This window comes from Lycium ferocissimum, chromosome 9, assembly GCF_029784015.1.
Source record: "Lycium ferocissimum isolate CSIRO_LF1 chromosome 9, AGI_CSIRO_Lferr_CH_V1, whole genome shotgun sequence".
In the NCBI taxonomy this organism is placed as follows: Eukaryota; Viridiplantae; Streptophyta; class Magnoliopsida; order Solanales; family Solanaceae; genus Lycium; species Lycium ferocissimum.
In genome coordinates this window covers 20,996,284-21,003,316 of record NC_081350.1, presented here as the reverse complement: position 1 = coordinate 21,003,316, position 7,033 = coordinate 20,996,284, and the positions used below count along the sequence as shown (strand labels likewise).

At 34.6% G+C, this 7,033-nt stretch overlaps 1 non-coding gene across 1 annotated transcript; it reads left to right on the top strand.

Annotated features, from left to right (window-relative positions):
• Positions 1 to 6,715: 6,715 nt before the first annotated feature.
• On the top strand, positions 6,716 to 6,788 carry TRNAE-CUC (transfer RNA glutamic acid (anticodon CUC)). The gene has a single exon. It is a non-coding gene; the product is annotated as a tRNA-Glu (tRNA).
• The last annotated feature ends 245 nt before the right edge of the window (positions 6,789 to 7,033 follow it).

Here is a 7,033-nt window from a genome sequence, read left to right as displayed (position 1 = left end):
CCTGGATCGGCCTCTAATAACCACCACACAACAACCTCTATCGATACCTAACTCTAGTCATCACCTCAAGCCATTACTACATAGTCGTATAAGACAACTTCCATCAACCACGACTATCAATGCGTCTGCACCAACTAACATCACCACTAGCTTTTTGGAATACGTTAGTTTCATCAAACAAATATTTACTACAACACTGAGTAAATAAATATCTTCTCTCATACTTTGTCGACGTAATATTTAATCATTATTTTGTTTGAATTTTATGTTTATTAATTTGTAAATAAAAATAAGTTGTATACTTCCAAATTTTAAAATAAAATCATAAGTATCCATCTTCTATATTAAATTTATTTATTATTTAGAGACAATATCTTAAGATTAATAACAACAACATATCTTAAAAATCAGATGCATATATATATATATAGAGAGAGAGAGATCAAACTTAGGGACTTTTGTAGTCCTCACAAGAATTTTCAATTTTTTTAAAACTTTTTAATTAATTACTTTTAGGTCCTAATCTTATTTATTTAAGTCAAATTTTTTTTTTTTTGTTTTTAAGGTCTACTTTTCAAAAGCTATCGAACCTCTTACCTCATTTTTTATGTTCTTTGGTTTTCTGTTTGGTGCTCGATATCCGCATTTGAGCCCAATTAATCCAGATAATTCGCACTGTATCGCGTCCATTCGGGGGAAGCGCTCCCTCCAAAGATTTTTTCCATATCCATGTTCGAACCCCTAATCCCTAATTAAGGGAGGAACAGCTCCATCCGCTGCACAAGTTAAATTATGTATTTATCTTAAAAGTTCATTAACTATTTATAGATTATTTATTTAGAACTAAATAACTTCAAAAAATTAGGATACATAACTTATAAATGTCAAATTCTGGCTCCGCATTTGATTAAAAGTAAATAATTTCATCAAAATTGAAGTTGAAATATTAAAGGAGTGGAATGAAAGTTTTGCTTTCATATATTGAAAAAATACTTATATGAAATTTAATTATTACTAACGTAATTACCCACTTGTGGGATTACAATGGGTATATGGTTGTTGTTGTACATTTGTACTAACACAAATTATATTTCTTTAATTAAAATATCTAATTTTATATCTTGAGTTTGGGCCCGGACTTAGCACGGACCTCACATAACTAGTATATATAATAAGGGAGGATGCAAAATTTTTGTCGTCCTCACAGTATCTTTAATCCTATGAGGCTGCTCTGTTATAGCCCGTACCTTACATGATCGAATAATTTGAAGTAGTCGTGGAATGATGAAGGCAAGACCATTTCCCAAAAGTATTTTAATATACAAGCAGGTTATGAATGTTGTTTATGAATGTTATTAGTATGGAAATGTCGAGAAAGACTAAGGGCAAAAAGGGGAAATCACAAAAAGGGTCCATGGTAACATTGTGGAAGGCTAGGGGTAAAATGGGAATTTCACAAGAGTCTTGGAAGTTCATGAAAAATTCATGTTGGCCATGTGACATAAAAATATGTCCACATTTCATTATTTAATGGGGGCTAGTTGTAGATTATAAAAAAAAAAATTATGGGCCAAAGCTTGCATGAGAAGCCAAAGGATCATTTTTGTCCATTTTTAAGAAGTTTCAAGAAAATTGGAGAAAAGGGACATGTGTTCACTTTGAATTTGGAGGGACTATATATATATATATATGGAAGTTCATTTTCTTTAATTAAGAAAAAAAAAAAGAGAGTGGAAAAAGAAGGAAAAGGTATGAGAAAAGATGACAAATAAGTCATCTTTGTTGCATTGAAGAAATTTCAAGAAAAGAGAAGAAAAATCTAGAAAAGAAAGAAGAGAGGCATGTGACCAAACTTGAGGGACCTAAGCATAAATATGGATAAGTAGTGGAAGACATATGTATATATATGTGGTCATCTTTTTAATTTAAGGGAGTGGAAGAGAAAGAAGGAACAAGCAAAACAAAAAAAAAACAAAAAAAAAAAAAATAGAAGAGAGGATGTTCGGCCAAGGTTGGCCGAACTTGAGCCTATGGAGAACATGATCCAAAAATTATTTTCCTCTTACATTTCTAGTAACTGAAACGTCCTCTTTAACGTGGAAGATTCGTTGGAACAAGAAAATCACTCATTAGTATGGAATTTATAAACCTTAAGCCAAGTGGAAAGTTGAAGAACAAGTGGAAAGGTAAGACTCAATCCTTTCTCTTATGTGTTGCGGACGATGGTATATGTTGTAGCATGAAGGAATGAATGAAATACATGAAAATATGTGTGTTGCATGTTGGCCGAATATATGTGTTATGTTGAAGTGAAGTGATGAATTAATATTATTTAGTAATTTGATTGTTGAGTTGTGGATATTAGTTGTAGCCGTGTATTGTGTTGCATGGAAAGAATGGATTGAGTCTATGTAGAATGTTGTTTGTTGTCGTAATGTACGAAAAGATGAGAATTCAGGAAAATATGCATGTAGTACATGTAGCATGTTGGTTGTTATTGAAATGCCAAGGAATAAGTGAAAAATTCATGAAAGTATGTATAAAGTGTGTGGTGGCCGTGTGGCCCTTGTTTGGTGTAGGAGAAAATGAATCAATTCTATTTGGCATTTTGATTGTTATGTTGTTGTTGTAATGTAAAGGGATGGATGAAAGTGCATAAAAACATGTAAGAAGTGATTATGGTCGAAATGGGTGTTTTGGTAAGTTAGTGTCAATTAATGTAATTCGACATTCTAGTTGTTGTCGTTATGGATTATGTGACGTTGAATGAAGAATGTGGTTGAAGTTAATGAATATAGATAATAATGAAATGTATGGTTGTTGTTAAATTCGAAGGTTTCGGTGAAGTAGTATCCGATTGATTCGACGGAATATTATGCGAATTGAATTGAATTGAATTGAATATTGAAGTGTTGCTAGAATAATTGTGGCATTGTTGTTGGTTTGGCCGGGTTGAATTCCCGGATTGTTGTTGATTAAAAATTTGGCCGAGTTAGAATCTCGGGGATGGTGCATTTACAGGGGAGGTGCTGCCGAAATTCCGGCAGAATATAAGTGAATTTATTTGAAAAGTTGGAACAAGTGAGAAACAATGGATTAAATGATTATGTGAATTCTTTTGCATGTAGATTGACAAGTTTGGACAAATAAGCATAACTAATTGGTCGCGTACGTGCATGTAAGGCTTACCCTTTATTCCTTTGGCATGCCTTAGAGCCAAGTAAGTTATGATATGTATTTTGAGGAAACTCTACTCTATAATCCCGAGATTGGTAGGATTCGTCCGCTCTCTCTGATATCAATATCTAATAACCCGGATACGAGTATTCTGATTTGAGCACTCTGATATAAGTACTCTGATATAAATATTTTGACATAAGTATTTTGATACAAGTATTTGTCTTAAGTATTTGGTATAAGTACTCAGACGTAAGTATTCTACCATAAGTATTCTGGTAAAAATATTCTGTTATGAAAGATCTATTACATATGTCCTGACAGCACGTCCGATTATGCCATCGAGTTTTGGTTTGTGTGCATTTAGTCTCTCACTACTCCGCTCGTGCATGTGTTATGATTCCCTTCGCCGAGTCCCGGGCCGGTTATGCTTCGTGCGCATTATGATATACATTCCGGTGTGATGCTGTGTTACGGTTCACCGAGCTCCTCTCCAGAGGGCCGGGTTCCGTTTGGTGTGATGCTGTGTTATGGCGTTATGGTTGGCTATGATGTGTTACGGGGATATGTCGGGTTACGGAGATATGAAATCTTCTGGTGTGATGCTGTGGTGTGGCGCCAATGACAGGCGGGCGACCACCGTTCTAAGAACCTATGCATGAATTATATTTTTAACCAAATATTTTGATATTTTGCATATCATATCTACTTTTGTACTTTACCATCATGATTCTGTATTCCTGCTTTACATATTCCGTACTGACCCCCTTTCTTCGGGGGCTGCGTTTCATGCCACGCAGGTACACACAGATGATCAGAAGACTCTGCTAGGAGGTGCTTCGGCGGAATTGGCGAGCTCCACCTTTCTCGGAGTGCCGCCGAGTCCGAGTATTCATATGTTGTGCTTTCGATTTGTGTTAGAGACTTTGCGAGACGAGTCGTGGGTACCGAATGTCGGTTCGTCGGCTTCATTTGTCCACGCCAGATTTTGTTTGTCCGAACCGAGATCCGTGTGCCGAAGCGGCCCTGTTTGCTATGGTGGCCTTAATGGCCTATATGTTCGTATCTGTATGTACGTTCAGCCGATGTACATTCCGCCTGCCTACGGATTTGATGTGATATGTTTGATATGTTCGATACACGTGGCCGCCTAAGACGACGTCTGTTCTCAGTTCTTTTGAAAATCCTTCTGTATGTTCCATGTGATCTGATTTGGAAATTCGAAAAGAATATGTATGAAGTCAGAGTCCGAGGGTTCGCTCGACCCCGTATATGGGGGTCGGGTGCCCATCACACCCTAATAAGGTTGGGGTGTGACATGCTCCACGTGGCCGGTATAGGAATTTCAGTTCTTACACGTGGCTGTAATTTGGCTTTTGCTTGCGTTGCTCTCAAATTCATTTTCTGAACACGGTTCTATTTATTGCTGACCTTTACAATTGGTATGTTTGAGTAATTTTTTAGCTTTATAATTGGTGCGTTTGAGTAATTTTTTTAGAATTTTTTTTTTTTTTTGAAGTGGATCCCACGCCCAAATCTACTTTTGCTGGTTATTTATTACTCTTATTTCCACCTTATTATTTCAATTACCTTGTATATTTTTGGGTCATTTGAACAATTGCCCTTCAAAGGCACTGGTTTTTTATTTTTGTCCCTCAAATTGGTGGTCTTTAAATTTGCCTTTCGACTAATACCCTGAGGTCTTGGGTTCGAACCACAGCTCAGTCAAAAAAAAAGTTGCAAGGCAGAGTTTTATAACAAAATTAAGCCTATTCGAGCAAAAGTTAGGCCTTAAGGCAGAGTTTTGCAAAATTCTAACTGAGTAAAGAAAAAATTGTCTTAATGCAAACCTCTACCTTAAGGTAGAGTTTTGCCTTATGCCAGAATACAAAATTCTACCTTAAGGTAGAGTTTTACCTCATACCTGAAGGCAAAACTCTGCCTTAAGTAGAGTTTGCAGTCAAACTCTACTTGCGAATTCAAACTCTACCTTGCAATTATAAAAAATTAAAAAAAATTAACTGAGCGGGGGTACGAACCCCGAACCAAGAGATTTTTAGCGAAGGGCAAAAATTAAGACCACCAATTTGAGGGGAAAAAAAAATAAAGACCAGTGCCTTTGAAAGGCATTCCGCACAAAAAAAAAAAAAATTCAACAAATCACAAAAGATTTATTAATTTTTTCTATATTACTCTTATCATTTAGTAACTACATAGAGTATGTGTAGTCAAACTTAAATTTTCAAAGCATAATTCATAAAGGTAATTTACTGCATATATTTTACTCCTAATAAATAATTTCTTTAGAAAAGTGTCAAATCAATAAGAGACAAGTAAAAATTAATCGAGAGAGTACCTTTTTACATTATTTGTCATTATATATTTTGGTAAAATTTATGCAATTTTGGGGTCATGGTTTCATTCCACTGAGCGCATTTATTAGGTCTTACTTTTTTTCTTTTTTAAAAAAATTGTTTTTATTACATCGGGAGTAAGGGAAGGGGAAAATGGAGGAGGGAATTACAACGTGGGGATTCGAACCCTCACCAACAAGGTGAAAGTTCAGGTAGCCAACCAACTGAGCTACTAAATCCCTACAGGTCTTACTTATTTTCTTGTCTTCGGTACATAAGTAAAAAATATTATTCTAAAAATATTTGTATATAATCTAGACAAGTACTATAAGTGGTCGGAATAGGGGCTATGCGGTGGGGTGAAGATGAGGTGTATTGGAGACGGGGAGAACATAATGAATGTAAAATACCACTTGTGGAACTTGATTTTCCTACTTCCAGTAGGAAAGTCATATTTCTCATTTTTAAGGAACTTTTTTTCCTAGAGAAAGTGTTTTTTCAAAAAAATTTGACCAACCAAACATGAAAAAATTAAAAAATAAAAAAAAAATCTTCCATACCAACACAAACTTTATTTGTTTTAAACCTCCAAAATTTTGTATTTGTTAATTCTCCTTCCAAACTTATTTCCTCATAAATATTTTGTTCTTTAAAAATTATTCAATTATGTGACTAAAGAACTATAATAATTATTAAGACTTACCTACAAGATAATAATTAACATTGCACCAAATTAAATTAATTATGCAATACAAAAATGTGACGTAAGTTATATTTTTTTAATTAATTTTAGTGTTTTTCTATCATGAGTTTGGTCCCGGCTTAGCACGGGCCTATATATATATTGACATCTTAATTTTTATTTTTATTTTAAAAAGGAACTTAAGGCTCCTTCCTTTGGCTTCCGAGTAGACCAATTCATACCAAAAGAGAGCTGCTTCAAGAATGACATATGCATAAACTTAGAAAGAAACTCAAATAGATAAAAAGTAAGGAGAGGTTATTCGAAGATTTCGTTTTGACCCTTTGCTTATTAATCAGAAAACTCTGGGCTTGTGAATTGTGATAGTGGCATGTAAGACATACATTGGCGGCAGTCTGACATGTTAACGAAGAAGGAATCTAGAAAGAAGATCTGAACATTGTTATCAAATTTAATGTATACTACCAATATTACAGACAAATCCGTTGTAGTCTAGTTGGTTAGGATACTCGGCTCTCACCCGAGAGACCCGGGTTCAAGTCCCGGCAACGGAAAATATATTTTGTGTCTTGTCTCTTTTTTATAGGCCCTGAGTTAACCGTAACATAGCACGGTTAAAATTTCCAACACTTTGGCCATATTTTCACTCTATTTTCATATTTTGGCCAAAGATTAATCACGTTTAAAAACTCCGGAACATCAATATTTTATATAGAATCCGATATTTTTGTGCAAACAATAATGTAGACACAATACATTAAGAATGTTATAAATATTATTATAATATTGTGATGTCTAT